Consider the following 19265-nt stretch of genomic DNA (forward strand, 5'->3'; position numbering starts at 1 on the left):
TGTTTCCTCTTGTCCTGTCACTTGTTACCTGGGAGAAGGGACCGACCCCCCCTGCCTACACCCCCTGTCAGGGAGCTGTGGGGAGCCATCAGGTGCCCCCTGAGCCTCCTTTTCTCCAGGCTGAGCCCCCCAGCCCCCCCGTGAGCCTTGTGCCCCAGCCCCTGCCCCAGCCCCTGCCCGGCTCTGGACACGCTCCAGCCCCTCAGGGTCTGCCTGGGGCTGAGGGGCCCAAACCTGCCCCCAGGGCTCGAGGGGCGGCCGCACCAGGGCCCAGCACAGGGGGACGGGCACTGCCCTGGCCCTGCTGGCCACACTGTTCCTGACACCAGCCAGGCTGCTGCTGGCCCCCGTGGCCACCTGGGCACAGGGCTGGCTCCTGGGGACACCCCGTGTGCCCCCGCCAGCGGGATGTCACCCCATCCCCCACCACGCTCTGCCCGGCCGCCCAGCCAGCTCTTAGCCCAGCGCAGAGCACACCCGCCCCGGCCACGGGCAGCCGGTGTCTCCAGGAAATGCTGCTGGATATTGCTTACTTGCAATAACTCATGCCTTTATTTTAATTAGGCTCTCAATGAAGAGTAGTTTAGTATTCTAGTAATAATTCACCATTATCAGAAGCTTCAACAATACTATAACTTATGAATTTCCTTTTGTACCCCACAACGCGATGCAGGCAGGTAACACACACCAACAGGTACACTTACCTATGCTGTCACCATACACAGTCCACAAGGAACAACGCTCAGGGAAGAATAACAACCTATTCTAATGAACTGTGTGGCACTTCTAGAATCAGTAACTATATTATTCCAAAATTAAGCCACCAGAGGAAAAGTCTAAGCACATGAATGTGTAATTTACAAGACAGTCGTAAACTGCTTCGTGATACCTAAATCACAGTATCTTCCAGGTTTCTTCTGTGCCAACCTGACACTGAAGCACACTGCAAGAGTACTTTGACAGCGATATCACAATTGCTAATGCTTCGACGAAGCAGTGCCAGATCACCCTGTCATGAAAACTAGACATATATACACTGAGACACACAACTACATCTCTGATAATTTTACACAAACACATAATGCCAAATCTGTCCTGGACAGAAGATAAGCAATTCATCATTAAACCCATCTGAGAACTACAGGCTGATTTTACTAACAGGCAGAATAAGATAGCACCTTCCTGACATGTAGCTATGGCATTTCTGATTCATTGACGAAGAGTGCTGGCAGGCCTTTTTCACAAAGGGTGGGCACCAAAATATGATTGTGTTTTACATTATAAAAACGTAACTTAAGCAACACTAAAACCAGTATTACATATAATAAAGGCCCTTACTTAATCAATCAGCAGTTACATTTAGTGTTTTCTTTAAAAGAACACCGGGGGGGGGGGGGGGGGGGGGGGAGTGTGTAAAGAACTGAGAAAAGGGGGGAAGGGGGAGAAGACATGTAAAAGAAGGCACAGAGTGCAGTCTCAAACTGTTACTCTAAAATACAGCAGTATGTTTAAAAAAACCCCAACCCTAACCAACACAGGCAAAGTATCTCCAAGTGCAAAGATAAACACATTATTTGTCCAGTAAAACCAACATGGACTACAACAAACCAAAATACCCTAATACATACCCAACAACAACGCAAAAGTTTTTTTCAATTGTGTTACCAAGTAATTCCTACTTCATTTTCCTTAAAGACACTCCTTACTGCCTTTACATACCCAACAACAACGCAAAAGTTTTTTTCAATTGTGTTACCAAGTAATTCCTACTTCATTTTCCTTAAAGACACTCCTTACTGCCTTAAACTTGCATTTCCTTCAGTGCTGATTTATCATTAAAATATTCTAAACAACTATTTTCTTACCATTTTTGACAATTCTATTTCTTGGTAATTTATATTTCTCTCAAACTAAACAACTTGTTTTCCTCTCCTGTTCATCTCATCCCATGGATATCCATACAAAGACATATTCCTTAGCACTGCTTTCTCAAAATTAGAGGACCTAGTAATAACACTAGTGAAATATATTTTTCAAGTAAATTTTCTTTGCATGCTAATAAAATTATTTGCTTAAAACTTATTATCATAAAATGATATTAACTGTTCAGATTTTCTGTAAGATACTGCTGCTGAATGTGACAATTGCAACAGTTAAGCTTTTGCATGATGCCCAAAATAGCAGTATTTTTACAGCAATATGCAGCTTATACCATTTGACATGTCTGATTTATTTAATCATCTACATGCTCCCTGAATAAGCTGGAGAATCTTCCTCCATTTTATTTGGAGTATAATCTATTCCCAGATGAGTGGCTTGAGAGAACCACTTAAATAGAAGTAACAATAGAAGTAACACGGTAACATTTTAGCAGTCTGAGAACACAGGCACCCCAGACTTCTAACACTGCGGACTATATTCTAGTATACTGTGATACACAAGTCCCCATATAGAACCTGCAACACACACCCTTCAACTCTAAATGTCATGAACTCTTTTGTGCAGAAATGGCATACTGTCCTAAAATAATTTACAATATAAAATGTGTTACAATTACATTATACAACATCCATTTCTAAAACTTAAGCACTTCTACTAGTTTCCACTCCCGTATTTCACAACCTTTGCCTTTAATATGACTTCTCTGGTTGTCACTCACCTTTAGAAAAGGAAGCTGTTCAACAGCAGTAACTTGGCCAAGCACTAGCAATTTCAAATTTCTTCCCAGTATTGCTTTCAATTATCAACTCAGAGCACATCTTATACCAGTTTGAACTGACTGCATTAGCTATATCTATCCTCTTTTTTGCTAAATAATGAATGAAACTACAAACAGTAAGCACAGTAGTTTGTTTATAATACAGTAAAATAGATGGGTTGCTACTGGTGAAAAAGAAACAGTCCCACTGTCCCCTTCTCCCTGCATTTACTTCTGGCCATATCTCATGGTCAAGGGCACTTGTCAGATCCTTTGTTGAGCAACAATCTATTAATTTCTTTTTGAATGAATTAGCTTTCCAACAGTTTAGTAAGCTGAGCTGGCTCAACAAAAGAGTCCTGTGGCTGGTGCAAGAGAACAGCTCTTTTCAAAATCAGTGAGACACTACAGCAGACATGATTGACTGTCAAACTACATCAAAGGAAAAAAAAAAAAAAAAAAGAGATGTCCATACTAGTTTGGTAGACTACAACTGCTTTAAAAGTTGCCATACACTGCTTCAAATCTAACTGATCCTCTCAGGCTGTAGCACCATGATGCATACGTAGTAGAGCACCCAAACGCCAGAACCAAGGGTTACCTAGCCAGCTATGAAACATAAAGGCTTGGCCCTGATGTGCTGCTTTTCCAACAGTAACAAAAACTCATAAATCACTCCATTTTGTGGTGTCTGAATAAATGTTCTGACAATAGTTGATCACCTTTGCCTAAACCCTACATACAACAGCAATGGTAAGTGGCAATGAAAGCAGCAGAGATGTGACAGAAATAGAAAGACGTTACATCCCTGCAGAAAAAAAACCCACTAGCTCATTTTACCACGTACAGCCAAGAGTGGTCTCACTTAGGTTCTATAATTCATTACTATTACAATGTTTCTTCAGCATACCAGACACGATTAAAATCTGCCATTACTCTATATAAAGCCAGGACTAGCTTTATTCAATCACAGACAGCACTCACCACTGAGTAGTTTAATACTGTAAGAGTACATAATGAGAACTAGTTCTATTTCTAATTATTTTCTTCATTGATCTGTGTAGCTTCTAAAAATCAGGCTGTTACCAGAAAACAAATAATTTTTTTTTTTTTACTGTGTTCATGCCCTAGTATTTTGTCAGATGATAATCAAGTAGAAACACAGTGTTATTCTGCTTTAACTAAGACCAGAAGAATTCTTAGGACAGTACTAGGCCTGCATATGGGACATTATGCATGCTATCAGTTTTTGTACGCCATCACTTTCCTTTAAAAAACTAGCTACCTTTTAGACACTTGGTGAAGGTCAGAAGTCCAAGAAACATACAATTTCTAAAGCTACTGAACTCTTAGGACAAACAAAAAAAACCTTCATCAACTAAACCTCAAAACCTCATTAACTAAAGATCATCAGGGAAGTAACACATAATGACCAATTTAAAATTGGTGAACTGTTTGGTCAAAGACAAAATGGAACAGGAAGTAAAAGATCAAACCTTCTTCTGTAGACTTTTTTCTCTCTGAAATTTACAGTCAGCTTCTCAAGTGTTAAAACTTTGTTCTCAAAATTCTGAAAACTATATATTTCCAGAGACTATACATTACTGTCAGGCTGTTTTTATCTTTTTATGTTAATTTAGGAAATTTCTCTTTCAACCCTCTGCTAAAAGTTTAATACCAATATGCCATATCCACTACTCCATCTTCCTTAGTGTTCTGCAAGGGTCTCCAAGGTGTAACACAATGCCACAGACAAGCAGCCACACCAGTGTTTACTGGTGCAGAAAACAAAAAAGCTGTTTTAGCACAGTAGCCCAACTATACTAAGATGGCCCTGGTCTCAATATTTTTTCCTATTAGTCCACACTGTTTTCCAGCATGCAATTTACTGTATAGACCTATTCTTGCAAATTTTCATGTATAACTCCCGAAGGAAAAGCTGAGGTGACAAAATCTTGAAGCTTAAGCCAGAACTGCTGAAGCCTCTCTTGAAAAGGATGCTTTAACATGAAAACATATCCAATGCAATTTGCAAAGACACACATTTATGAATTCATGCGTATTACAGTTGTAAACTACCTGACGGAAAGAATATTTTACCACCTCTTCAGAAGAAAAACAAGCAGTAGTAAATCTAGGTAATTCAAGCTAAAACGTACAACTACATAACTTTCCGTAAAAACTGCCATTCTAAAGGGGTATTTTTATGAATTATAAATCCATTGTTTTAAATCCATAAGCTGATTTTTCAGACCCTGCTGCAGCAAACACTTAAATACAACAGCTGATCAACAGCATAGACAACCCCCAACATAATAGTGATTTTTAAAGTAGATTATGGGATCCTAGCAAAAATGTACAGATACTTTGGGTTTGGTGTTCTGACAATCCTACTGTAATCAAAACCCTAACAGCTTAATGAATCTATCATACCAATTACATTCAATACATATCAGCTAACTGAAAACCACTATTTGTAATGTCAGGACAGAGATAGGGAAAACCTTATTAACTTTTTAGTACAGGTATACAGTAAATAATTAAAAGAATTTTCAACCTAAGACTACATTCTAAGATGAATAACAGACAGATCTTAAGCAGTAAGCATTATCCTCACAGCATTAATATGCTATGGCTCCCCAGACTGGAAAGAAATAAACCTTAATATAGCAGAAACAAAAACTAGCACAGAAAAGCTTGAAATACCATGCACAAAATGAACAAATTGCCATTCTTTCCAGCAGTCAGCATCCTATAATACACGGACCTCCTGAAGAGTAGTACTATGCTCTATTCATAACTTTTTCTACACCACACTAAGACAGAAGGGTGGAGTGATAAAAACAGTATGTTAATAAGATGATAAAGATTATTCTTAACTACACTACTTACAGCATTTCGTTCTTTTGACATCAAAAAAAGTAGGGGTCATAACTGGCTGTTACTGATTTATACTGACAGAAACTGGGCTCAAATGTTAAATAAAGATTAGTTAATATTTGCAGAAGACTTTGAACATACAAAATACTATGTAAGTAGCAAGTATTAAGTCTTCCCACACACTCATTTTGGCATGCCTCCAAGCAGGGAAGTCCCACAGAAACATTTCAACAGCAGTAAGGAGAAACTCCGAGAGCTCAGGCAATTGCCGCTACATTCACAACAGTCCTTCTAAGAAGCACCTGCAAAACTGGGCAGAACCAATGCCCACGGACTTCTACAAATTCGACATCAAAAAAGTAACTCCTGTTCCAACATGGCTTATATAGATGCATACTGAACAACCCAAGTATCTATGACCCTCTTGACAAGCTAAAAAAAATCTACAAAACTCGAAAAAATTTTGTACATGTGGCTTTCCCGCTGTCTAGTATTTCTAACCAGAATACAACTTCACAAAGTAAAAATCACAGCCTAAGTGTAGCTGTCAGTTTGATTATTCACACAGAAGCTTATTTTCAACAAATCCCAGCTTCTGCCTAGAGCAGACTAGTTTCCCCAATGTAAATTCTAAAATGGTGAGGAATTAAGCCATGCACCACTATGCAATCATTTCTGATCGATCAACAGTAAAGCTCTTCCCAAACACCTAAGGAAGAAAAAGCCGGCATCTTCCTAGGTAGTTGAAAAAAAAATTAGAGGATTCCACGTTGTGAAAAACACTCAGCATGTTTTCTTCCAGGAGCAGAAGAAAACAATGCTTTGAACTGATCCTAAAGTGAGGCAGAGAGGAGAGGCACGCAGTGTATTCAGGCACTATTTGGTCCATTTCTCAGTATCGCTAAAGGACAATATTAATATTTTACAAGCTTAAAAAAGGGTATGTCTGGTTTAATTATCAGGTACTCCCAGAGATGACACTTGTAGCCTCAGCATGCCCCCAGCAACTCAGAACCTAGGAAGGAGATGAGCTGGGAAGGATGGGACTCAAGATCATTGCACAGGATGGTCTACATTGCGTAAAAAGGCCAAAGGCAGACCTCACGTATAGAACTGGCACTGCAGCTTCCATAAACCACGGAAAACTCGAGAGTGCAAAGGCTTATAATAAGATCTAACCACAACAGGCTGGTAAGCATCCAACTGAAGGAGGTCTAGCAGGGTTTCAACAACAGCATCTGATTAACCATGCTAAGGCTGGAAGAAAATCTTGAGGGGAGGAAACTCTTCTATAACTGTTCCTAAATCTTCTCCTACTCCTTCCATCTCATTCCAGGTAACACCTGCACAACTAACCAGCACACAGATTGAAACCAATGAAAAACATACATGATCTTCCTGTCTGCATAAATTATGCAAATCAACATCAGTCCTGTATTTCGTTGCAGAGCTTTAATTGACCTACAACAGACTATGTAACATTACAGAACCAAAAAAAAAAAAAAAAAAAAAAAAAAAAAGATAAAACAGAGATCACTACAAAGATTAAAGGATTACTTTTGGAACTGGCATATTGCCCAAAGAGTAAGATCAGGTACAAAAGTAGCAGACAACAGCAGTAGCAGAGTTTTATTTTCCTGGTCCTACAGTTATAGAAAACATTACTGCTGCTGTTGGACCAGACAACTGATACACCACCTCAGCTACTGAAATGGGCAGTTCCCCTCAATTCTGTGTTCTCACTGGCCAAAACCTCTTGCATCCTTCTCCACGCAGAAGCAGCGCTCATTGACTCCACAGAGATTTAACCCACAGAAAACTAATCTTCTTCACAGCTTAGCTCCTTAAACCAGTTCACCTATGGGGTTCAAATGGGCAGAAAATACAGGCACAAGGCAAACTATATAAGCAAGTGGGTCAGGACACAGAGACAGCACCACCCTATTAGAGGCAACTAGTCACTGAACTGGCCTAGTGACACAGCAAAAGCACATCTTCAGTAGCTTGAAGGGAACAAGTATGGAAGGAAGAAGACTGAAAGAGGGAGGAAACTCTGCATGTGAAGTTATGTTCAAAAATTACTTCCCGTTACATAACTGCCCAGTTCTGTTCTTTCACATCAGTTCAGTAGTCTCTCCACCAACTACCTCAAAGTAAAAAACAACCTTCCATTTTCAATGGATTGCCAACTCGATTTTTCTCCTCCAGATCTGCCCCCTCCCCCCCCCAAAAAAAGGCTTTAATAGTTATTTCTTTTAGTTCCTGACTTCATTAAATATTTAAGACAAACATTTACATCTTCCACATCTGAGAGGACAATGTATTCCAAGATCTTACATAAAAGCAGTTATTTATGCCACTAATAACTCAATGCCAACATATTCCACAAAAGCAAAAAAAAGTTAAGGTGATGCAGCTGGACACAGAACATACTTCTGAAATGGTTCTAATAAGCATCAACATATTCTTATACTTTCCTATCTTTCCCATCTTCCCTGGCATACTCTCCTTCATCCTGGTAATACTATTTCATCTACTAGGATGCTTAATTCTTTATATACTGTCAAATACTCCTTACTGTAATGGAACTGGAAAACTTCAGTGTCTTTAATCCCCAAGCCACCAAAGAAGATGGACTCAACCTTGCATCGAACAGAACTGTTCGAATTTTTCCATGCTTCTCTTCACTGGAGACAGGGAAAGACTAAGCCCATTTGTAAAATTATGCGAGAACACATAAATCCTCTCTGTAAACAAAACTTCCCTAACCAGTTCTGAATGCAAGGTATGCCTCACATAGTTTATACCCCCTTGGCAGAAAAAGGAAAACTTGAGAATTCTGTTTCACAGAGATCGTTACTGCATTTGCGGGTGAATATGAAGAACCTTAATGCCTGACCTACTGTATATGAAAAGGATGAATTACTGTATTTCCTTCTATCCACAAAAATGTTTCTAAAAATGTTTTTGACATTTTTATATCACACTGATTTATACAACCTGTGTTCTTGCCACCTCTGAAAATTTTTGTTTAGCAGCGACTACTGCTCTGAGGCACAAATACACTCTAAGTACACAACTTTATTGACTTCCATAAAACCACTGCATTGCTGAATAGAAACTGAGCAGTGTAACGAGAAAGACAATGCAATGCAGCAAGAGAAATAAAATGCCTAAAGGCCGATTTTTCTGATTACGTTTCAACTGTCAAGCCACAGGTCTTCGAGTTTACAAAATCTGCTCTATTTCACAGTAGAGTAGTAATAAAGTATACACACATTGCTACATCAGCAGCAATTTTTAATTCCTAAACATTTTAAGAATAACAATTTGAATGTGTCTATTTTCAAAACACAGCTTATCGAAGTCAGTCAAATGGAAGCCCACTTAATAAAACAAAAGCAGCTTAAACATGTAATATTAAAGACAAAACTGTAATCCAGCAGCACATGCAAAAAAAATCCGAACGTTTTTCCATTATCATTGAACTATCTGCCTTAACAAATAATTTCTGTGCTTGGTAAATCAATATGCAAAAGCCATTTTCACCTTTTTTGGGCCAATCATTTATTAGGCAAGTAATGACAGACCTATACCACAGATGCAAGAGAGATTCTTGTGCAGCTTTCCTCTCTGGTTACCATAGTTTCAAATGAACTGTAGATTTCTAGAAATAATACTTATGAGAAGGAGTAAAAATACCACTGCTTAAACATGAAAACTGCAAGAAGAATCGTTTTGATTGGTGTATGAATGACACTGAAGTGAACAGGTAAATGCTTAGGAAAGGAAGTTTTATTTGCAAGACCTTGTCATAGGCACAGCAATGAAGCTCAAGTATGAACAGCAGGAGAAAAATAAAGATAGTAAATGCAACCAGAGGGAAGAGGAAAGCAGGCACCAAAAAGTCATTCGGTAGCCATGCACCCCTCTCTCTTTTTCAATGATTCCCAATAAAAACCACAATCAGCTCTAAACCAGGTCATCAGCTTCCCAAGCCTCCATTATCCAGGAATACTTTCCAAACATATACATACTGGGGGGTGGAAGGGTGTGAATCTTCATAAGAACTTAAGAGATTTTAAGATCTGAAATAAAGACAGACCTTCCAATAAAAATAGCATAATAGGTTGCCACAGAGACTGTGGAAAAACTCCATCCTCTTAAAACATTCAAAACTTGACTGGACAAATTCCTGAGCAATCTGGAGGAGCTAGACCTCCAAAGGGTCCTCCTATTTGATTCTGTGATCTAGAACTCAAGTAATTTTTCTCTGTGGTATTACTTCTAGGAAACAACTGCACATCCAAAGCTTTATTTTATGTGGTGTGAAAAGGAAGTATTTCGGATACAGTTTTCAAACAGGTACATAAAGCAACAATAAAAATAAAACAGTACATGGCAGCACACCAAAATGGAACTTTCCTTTATAGTTCCCATCCCAGAACAGCACAAAATAACAATTTTTTAACTTAGGTTAATTATCTTAAATTATGAATATCCCAGTCTCTCCTTTACAACTGCAATTAAATTGCATTCTTTACTCTAAATAAAGATACAATAGCCTGTATCAATCCTACTTCCTATTTGTCTGCCACAAGCATAGCACTGCCTGCCATATGCATACTGTAGCTACCGGTCATTCTTCTTTTGGGAAAAGGGGGGGGGGGGGGGGGGGAAGTCTTTATCAAGTTTCCCCAGTTATCTCCCTTGGAAAAAATATCATGATTGATCAGTTCTCTGTTTCTAAAAAGATCAGAAGTAAAATGAAGAATATTGCCAGTGATCAGGATGTACCGCTTTACCACTCAAATGGAATCAGTCACTATATCCATAACTAAAAAAAAAAAAAAACACCAAAATTTATTCCAGGACTCACGTCACATAAAATCACCTTCAAATTAAAAACCAGACACCTGAAACACACACTACATGAATTACAAAACCTGTTCCTGACATTTACTACTTTTTTTTAGTAACTTCAGTTACCTATATATTCAATTGCCCATAGTAAGGTAATAAAGGTAACATATAGAAAAACACAGATGATCAATATTCACATCCCTAATCCATACAAACTCTCCTCATACTGAACACTCCCTGCTGGAAGATTACACTCTGACAAATAAAGTCAGCCAATTATATTACTTGTGTATACTATCTGCTCTGATTGCTAGGACTTGATATGGTCCAAATTTCCAGAGTTGAGCCTTCTGAAGGGATGAACTAGGACTTTTACCTTAAAGAATAACAGTTAATTGCATGAAAGACAGAAAAACCTTATCTTGAACAGCTTATTTTTATTTGCGAACAAAGTAAAAGTCAATCTTCTTTTCCCAGGTGAAATGCTGCAAGGAAGATACTATTTTACAAAACTTAGGCTGAAATCCTATGTTAAATAAAAAAATACAATTCAGCCATAACCAAGAACTGCAACATTACCTCCAAATCAAAAATTTTAATCTCCTTCTAGACAGATGACATGTATTAAGCAATAGGGAAATAACTGCATTAAGTCCTCTTTGCTACGTGACTACATGTACTACATCACCACATCTTCCCTGGAAGCATCACAATGACAAGCATGTACACGAAATGACACCCATCTCTCACTGGAAGCAGGGTACCACTGGGAAAGGGAGAAACTCCAGGGAAGCCTGCAGGTAAGGTTAGTTGTCTGCAGATCACCCAACGCTCACTCAAGGGCCAGAAGTTGAGCAGCATTTTATCAAACCCTGGCAGCAACTCGAAGCCAATATTGGAATGTAATTCCAACTAAATAAAACATGCACACCTAAAGCTTGTTGTTTCTTTTTTAAGTGGTCTGTAGTTTCGGAAATATTCGTGCATTCTGTCAGTGTATTTGATTTCTTTTCATTACTTTGCTAATAGAAAACCCTGAAGTTTGGATTCCAGCTATAATTCTTCTTTTCAATCTAGACCGCTACAGACATACATATTACATGGCTATATGCACCACTGCAGACTTTTTACAAAATACAGATGAAATTCATGTGCTTGCCCTATCAACCCTAGAACAATGGCAACAGATACAAAAATACTTCCCTCTCGAGGAGCCACACAGCAGCACTAACAAAAAAATGCTGTAGAAAACAAATATTCTTCCATTGACTTCCAGTGCCACACATTTCCTCTCTAAGCCACACTCTAATCCAATGACTAACCTCTACTGAAATAAAAGTACAGACAAGCAAAATGCATTAAAGGCTGCGTAAGGGCAGGACTAATAAGCCATCAGACTCAGAGCTATAAGAAAGTAGAACATTCATCTATGTAAAATTAAAAAAAAAAACCCACAAACCAACCAACACACACTCATCTCTAACTACTTGTTTTGGGTTGGTATTGCGATTAACTTCTCAATTATGGATCACAATCTACACTATATATATTGATATGCCTATCTTCTTACACCTACTCACTTTCATGATACTCTTCTACAAAAATAAGCCCTCTGGAGGGGGAAGTTATAGCTAGTTACACAATCAAAAAAAGGTACAGAATATATTACATTAAAGGACACACCTGGACATAAAGTATGTACCTCGATAAAGCAGTTACATGACAGCTAACTTAATTTCCCTCTGAAGTCACAACAGGACAAGAAGTAACTGCATACAAATGCAGTCCTGTACGTCCTTAATTTCATACTCAAATTGGGATAAAAAAAGTTTTAAAACAGACTCTGTCCATGTTCCTCCATGCAACTCCAGCCAGTAAAGGCTAGGAATAGCTAACTGTCACATGAATGCCACAAGGGAACCTTGGGGGATCAAATTTTCCCATATCCCTGTCTCCAAAATTGGGTGCCAGACCTCTCCTCAGATCCGACCAGTTGAGGGCAATTGTTTTTGAGCTGGAAGAAAAGATCTTTTCCATCTTCCCTACCCAAGGTCTCACAGACCTGGGATTTTCCTTAATAGTGCAAACTTGGAGATACAGGGATACTAAAAAGGGATACATTACACTGTGAAATGTTGCGATGGCACAACCTCCCCCCCCCCCTTTTTTTTTTTGGGGGGGGTGGGGGGTGAGACCTTGGTCTAGTCTTGGTGATCCTGGCCATCAAACTGACTATACCAAGAACAAAGAGTGTTTGTATTGATACCTCAACAGTAGACAATCTTCCTCAAGACAGAAGGCAGTCAGACAACAGGCCGTCAAGCTTCCCAGCTTGATCAAGTCACCATTAGCCCTACATATAGGTGTCTGTGGTGATCTAAATGAAGGCCACTTCCAGAAGTTTCCCTTACTTTTGATTTACTCAAAAAAAAAAAAAAAAAAAAAAAATCAACTTCACCAGATTCTTACGAACTGCAACATGAAAAAACTTACAAGAAATTCTAGTTAAGAAAACACATGATTAAAGGTACGCTTTTAATCTCCCAGTTCCAAAACAAGTTTTCACTGTATCACTCCCTAGTAAGTTTTTGACCTTGTTAAAAGTCACATCAGATTTCAAGGCTCACTCTTAAACCACAAAGATACACAGTTTTTTGAAAGCAGATTAATTTTTTTTTTCCAATGTATAAAGCCAACCAAAGCCAGTGGACAAGCCATCAAACATGGAAAGAGTGGAAAAGTGTAACTGGTTGACTCCAGAAAGCAGGCTTTTGGAAAAAAAACACATGCCAGTGCAAGAGCTTCCACTGGGCCGCTGTAGCACTGCGGAGGTGACCAACAGGCTCCCCCCGCCAGGCCGGGGTGTCCCGCCGGCCGCAGGCTGCACCCAGCTGCCCCACCAGGCGCCCTCCGGGCCGCCGCGGCGCCCCCTGCCGGGCGGGGGCGGCCAGTGCAAGAGCGGCCCGTGCAAGAGCGGCCCAAGGCCATGGGAAACCACCACCCACTGGCAGATCCAGACCTCACTCCAGAAGGAGCCCAACCCTCCGACCGTAGTCACTCACACAAGATAAACTCTTCCCTGGCAGGAAGGACTCTCTGATCTTCACCAGGACGTTTAATCTGCCTGCAGCTCCACCTCTGTCCATAGCCAACAGGACAGAAGGGGCAGGAAGACCAGAGCAGATCAAACCACAGGACTGCCATGGCCAGAAGAGCTATGGGACCATGAAGAAGTCCCATTTTTACTCACCCTTCGACTTTCAAAAGCAGAAGTGATCTAAAACATTGGATGGCCTTGAATCTAAACCACTGCAGTAAGCCCATACGTCACCATTTAAGTTTTTGTGATGCACAGGGAGAGCGCTGTTCCCATTCCTCCACAGAGCTGCTGTGTAAATGCTTTGGCTGTTCCAACCCATCCCCTGCTGAACCCAGTTTCCCAAGGACTAAGTTACCACTTCATTCTCTCTTCTTTGTCAATGATCCTCATATAAGGATACTGAAGTTTTCAGAATGTGAACGTTTTAAGCGATACTGAGAAAGTAAGCAGAGCTTATTTAAGAATATTAAGCTGGTATGTCAATGGCTGCTATCAATTGCTTCCTGCCACTGCAAGTACTGAAGCAGATGAAGCTCTTGGAAATTCTAGCATCTAGCTGACAGAGACACAATCCACAACACATTCCTTTTTCCAGTATGTTTTCCCAAGTCCTCACACACACAAATGAAACAAAAAAACCCAACCAATCAACTCACCACCGAAACCCAACAGTACCATTTTGGAAATTCACACCTACAATATCCTCCTAAGGTTCAAAACCCACCAGATAACAAACAGTCACACTGTAGGCAGAGATCACACAGAGTTCAAAACCTCATCTTGTTTGACAAAACACAGCATTCCAGCAACACAAGCAAGAAGCATAAGTAACCAGCAAGAATACTTGCTTGTTTTGGGGGATTCATTTGGTGAAAATAAGCCACCGAAGTGTTTAAGGTTTCTGTAAAACATACAACCTGTTTGTACTGCCACGCCAGTTCCAGAAAACCTAATCTCTCCTATAATATTTCCCTACAGCAAAACAACAGACAGTAACACCACAAATGAAAATGACAAATGAGGACTCTCAAATCATTCTAAATTTGAACCAGAAGTGACAAAGAGCAATCTAATTAAAAAAAGTTCATAATGCTCTGATGTGCTAAACTATTTCATGATTTGACTAAGTCTAATGTAGTTGCTCCCACCAACAAGAGCACACACTTTCAAGTGGTTTGTTGCCTACAGCTATTTTCTACAGGAGACTGTAGTAGCATGTAATATTCAAGAGAAGCTGTCTACATTACTTTTTTAAAAAATAACTCAGTTGCTGTTGATAAGTTATACTGAAACAAAATAAAACTAAATAGGGTGTTTAACTGACAATTCTATTTACACTCCTTCCAAGTGGAAATTATTTCATTCCGCACATTTATGCCTTTATAGATTTTACCACGTAAAGCTGGAATGTGATATATTTACGGAATTTGAGTTAGAGTAACAGCCAGCTAATTGAATACAATTTTAAAAACTGAATGCTCTTCAAGTAGTGCAATGCATTTTTAAATAAAGTATTTTATTTACACCAAATATTTTATGACCTAGCAATTTTCTGATTTCCAAGAACCCTATTTTTAAATATATTAAAACATCACAGCATCATTAATTTGATGCCAACTTATTCAAACCAGTAACTTCAGCTTTCAGTCACAAAACATCAAGCCTTTACGTCTAAAAGAAAAGATCTGTACATAAATTTTAACTAGTCTTCTTAAATACAAGTTTAACAAACCCTTATATTGCTTACTGACTCCACTCAGTATTATCTTTCTGCAACTGTAAATGGATGAAAAACTTCCAAAAACGTAACTCCGGCCCACATACGTAACTTGGGAGATACCCAAGCTCTAGGGAATTTCACAGGAAAATTACAAGTCTCTCCCATCTCCCAGTTTCATGCCTGGGTTTTCTTTTGTTTGTCTGAATTTAAGCTTATACAACACCCATCCTTAAATATACCACGGTTAATACCAACAACAGCAACGGAAATTCAGATTTCTCACAGGTTGCATAAAACCCACCTGTAGACTACAGCATAACAGGCCACTGCTTTTGCTAAAAGGACCCACATGAGCCCCACTGCTTATAGAGCAAGATCTATCTGCTATAGATGGGAATCAATTCATGGTTATTCCTTTATGTAACTCTGAAGCTTTCTTAGTCTCTTTGTTTAGTTAATCAGAAGGGTACAGGGATTCCACCCCACCAAACCCAGTGCTGAAAGCAGCAGAAAGATGGATTGTGCCAACAGCAGGGCATCGGTATTCTCACACCTTGTTTGATTTCGTAACGAAACTGTTATCATGGTTCCAAGGGAAAAGAAACAGTGTTACCCAGCAAAGAGAGCCCCATGCAAGATCTGTGGCATTGTGATTCTGCAACTGATGACCAAGATTTATCCACAAAATTAAGAGTTAGGGATAACAACCGATGAGATAAGAGATTCACGCCAGTCATTGCACAATCACTTGTGGTATTTATTTACCTGCACATAACCAACCGGCCTGCATGTGGGTATGTTTTAAGTCCCAGGCAGTTCAATACCAGGTAAACACGAATAATAAATACTTGAGTAAATAATGGATTTAGGGAAAAGAGAATATGAAAAGGTGGAAAAGTTGTTTCAAACGGCCAAGCATTACGAAGGAGAAAGTCATCTGTCACAAATCGGGACCGCCATGCCAAGAGTTAACAGCAAGAGGTGTGCTTGGGGAACACCTCACTGCAGGAAGCCAGGAACTCTAGCTTCTGGACACTGAAAGCAAGATTGAGCCGAACTCCCAGCAGCACAAGGACCTTCGGACGCGGGCTTCGAGGGAAGCCATCCAAAAGGCGTTTTCTCCCCCTCGCCTTTCACCAAATCCCCACGGAACGGTAAGACGTGGAAGCCTTTCCACGAGGTGACCTTCGCGCCGCCCCCACCGCTCCTGCGGGGGAACCGGCGGCGGCGGCCGGGCCCGGCCGGGGCGCGGGAGGAAGCCACCGCCTCCCGCCCGGGCGGCGGCCAATGGGCGGCGGGCGCAGGCAGGCGGGCGCGGCGGCGGCGGCCGCCCGAAGCGGAGCGGAGCAGGCCCCGGCGGGGCCGCGTGTGACGCACTTCGGTAACCGGACTCCCCGCCCCCGGCACGAACCGCCGCGCTGACATGGCCCCTCCTCGCCCCGCCGAGAGGGACGGCGGCGGGGCGCGGCGCGGCCCCGGGCTACCTGCGGGGGCTGCCGGCCGGGGGAGGCGAGGGGGTCACAGCGGCGGGCAAGGCGCCCGACGGGACCGGACACGCCAGGGTGTGGCGGGGGGAGCACACGGGAAGGAGCGCTCAGCCAGCGCGGGCGGGAGCCGTGCGGCCCGCGCCGCCAAGAAGTAATTAAAAAAAAAAAACAAAAACAAAACACAACAACAAAACAGAACACAAAAACACCCAGAGTAACTCCAGCACCGGACTCGGCGGTCATTGAAACTTTGTGCTAACTCCGAGCACCGCATCCCGGGGGAAGGCAACAACAACAAGAGCCGAGCCGGGCAATAAATAAATAAAAAGCAGCGAAAGAGAGAGCTGAGCGCCTTCAGCCCTCGTCCTCGGGGGTAGGGAGGGGAAAAAAAAAAAAAGTTAAAAAAAAAAAATCGAGGTCTGTCGGTCGCGGGTTTCCCCGGGACGGCCGGGTTACACAACGCTAGCAGCGGCCGGCACCGAGGGCAGCGGTGCGGGCCCCCCCGCCGGCACCCCCGGCCCCGGGGATGGGCACAGGCAGGCGGAGCAGCCCCCGACACACGGGGCCGCCCGGCCCGGCCATCTGCTGCCGCTCTCGGCCGCTCGCTCCTCGCTCCCCTGTCCCTCCGAGTCCCTAACCACGGCAACAACTGCATATATATATATATATATATATATTTTAAGCCGTGTAGAGAAAATAAGCGCCCAGAAAAAAAAAAAAGAAACACCAGGAAAGCTCTCGCTTCCTACCTGGGCAGGGTTCAGCTCAGTTCAGTGCGTGCCGAGGAGGAGGGGGCAGAGGAGCACTATCTAAAACAAAAGTGGCGCCAAAACCCCCCAGTAAGAAGCATTCTTCTTCCTCCTCCTCCTCCTCCCCCCCCCCCTCCCCCACCGGGGCCGGCGAGAGCCCAGCGGGGTTCCTGCAACACGCGGCTGCCGGCGTCGGGCGTCCCCGGCACAAGTTGGCAAGAGCCCTTTCTTTACAAAAAAATAAAGCAAGCCGAACGGAAACTGCCACAACTCTTCCTCTTAGCGGGCAGCCGCCGAGGAGCTCGCCCAAAGTCAGTCTGGAGGGGAAAACTCGCCCCACAAAGGCCTTCCCCGGCCTGGGCGCCGGGGGGGGGGGGGGGGGGGGTCGCCAGCTCTTTCGGAGGCGGCGAGGGGGGAAGGCGCAGGTCGGTCCCCACGTCCTCGCTCGAGCCGAAGGCACTCGCTCCCGCCAGCCCTCCGGCCCGCTGGCTCGGGGGAGGCGGCCGGAGCTGCCCCGGCTCGGGGCAGGGAGCCGGCGGAGGGCAAAGCCCGATCCCTCGGCACTTCCCTCGGCGGGGAAGCCGGCGGGAGCGGGCTGGCAGGAAGAGCTCAGCTGCTGGGCAGCGGGAAGGAGGGGGAAGGGAGCCCGGGCGAGCGCTGTCAGGGGTGAGAGTCCCCTCTCCCCGGCCTCCTCCGACACCCGACCCCGGGGCACCGGCAGCCGCCCCACCATTTTCTCGGCGCGGCGCGGCCCAGCGCTCTGCCCCCCCGAGCGCGGCCCGCTCCGTCCGCGGCGGCCCCGACCCCCGTCCCCTCCCTGGCCACCCCCGAGCGGCCCGGCCCGGCTTGCCCACACACACACCCCACACACACAATGCCCGAGTCCTCCATCTTGCCAGCAGCCCCTGCTCGGCTCGGGAGAAGGGGGGAGGAGGAGGAGGAGAAGGTGGTTCTCCATTTTAGCTCGCCGAGCGCTGGGCCCAGCCTGCCCGCGGCCGGCTCTGGGGAAGAGGAACGGGGCTCCGGGCGGGCAGCGGGGGCCGCTTTCGGCGCCCTCTCGCTCTCTCACTCGCGCTCCCGCTCGCCTCCCCCCTCCCCGCCGAGGCGCGCTGGGAAGGGGGGGTGGGGAAGCGGGGGGCTGGAGTGTTTTCGCGGCTCGGCCCCGCCGTCCTCCATCTTGGCTGCGCGGAGTCCCTGTGGCCAGCCGGCCTAGCGCCCCGCGCCGTCCTCGCAGGCCCGGGGACCGCGGGCCCCGTCCCGGCCTCTCTCCGCAGCCACGCACCGCGATCCCGAGTCCCCCCTCCAAACTTCCAGAAGCTTCGCCGCCATTTTCTAACTTACCTTGCCCAGTATCGGCGTAGGCAGCGAGGAGGCCCAGGCTCGTAGCTCCGCTCCTATATCCCCGGCCCGGCTGCCGGTTGCGCGCCCGGCCCGGCCCGGCCCGGAGACTTGGCCGCGGAGGGGGGGTCTGGGGACGGCGCGGGGCGCGGGCAGGTTATTTAATTTGGCGGCGGCGCTGGGGATTGTTTGGGGTGTTCGCTGCTCGGCGGCTCGCGAGCGAATGGAGGGCGCAGGCGCCACCTGGCGGCCTCCGAGCGAGGCCCGCTCTCCTGGGCGTGGGGCGACACCTGCCGGCCGGCCGCGGCGCAGCCCGCGCCGAGCGGGGTAAACAAGGTGCCGCGCACGCGCGCGCCGCCCGGCCGCTCCCCCGCCCCCGCCGCCTCGCGAGCGCGGCGCTCCACAGCGGCGGCGGCCCGGCGGGGGCGGT

At 44.2% G+C, this 19265-nt stretch overlaps 1 protein-coding gene across 5 annotated transcripts in view; it reads right to left on the bottom strand.

Moving 5' to 3' along the window:
• STAG2 (STAG2 cohesin complex component) overlaps positions 1-18980 on the bottom strand; it is an 82208-nt gene extending 63228 nt beyond the window's left edge. For 3 of the 5 annotated variants that reach the window (XM_055727247.1, XM_055727245.1, XM_055727246.1), the window contains exon 1: positions 18839-18980. The gene's annotated coding sequence lies outside the window, so the exon portion shown is untranslated. Of the gene's footprint in view, positions 1-17497; positions 17618-18838 lie in introns of those variants that run through there. The other 2 variants (XM_014279041.3, XM_014279040.3) reach the window with 1 other exon arrangement.
• Between the last annotated feature and the right edge of the window lie 285 nt (positions 18981-19265).

This window comes from Falco cherrug, chromosome 15, assembly GCF_023634085.1.
Source record: "Falco cherrug isolate bFalChe1 chromosome 15, bFalChe1.pri, whole genome shotgun sequence".
Taxonomy (NCBI): Eukaryota; Metazoa; Chordata; class Aves; order Falconiformes; family Falconidae; genus Falco; species Falco cherrug.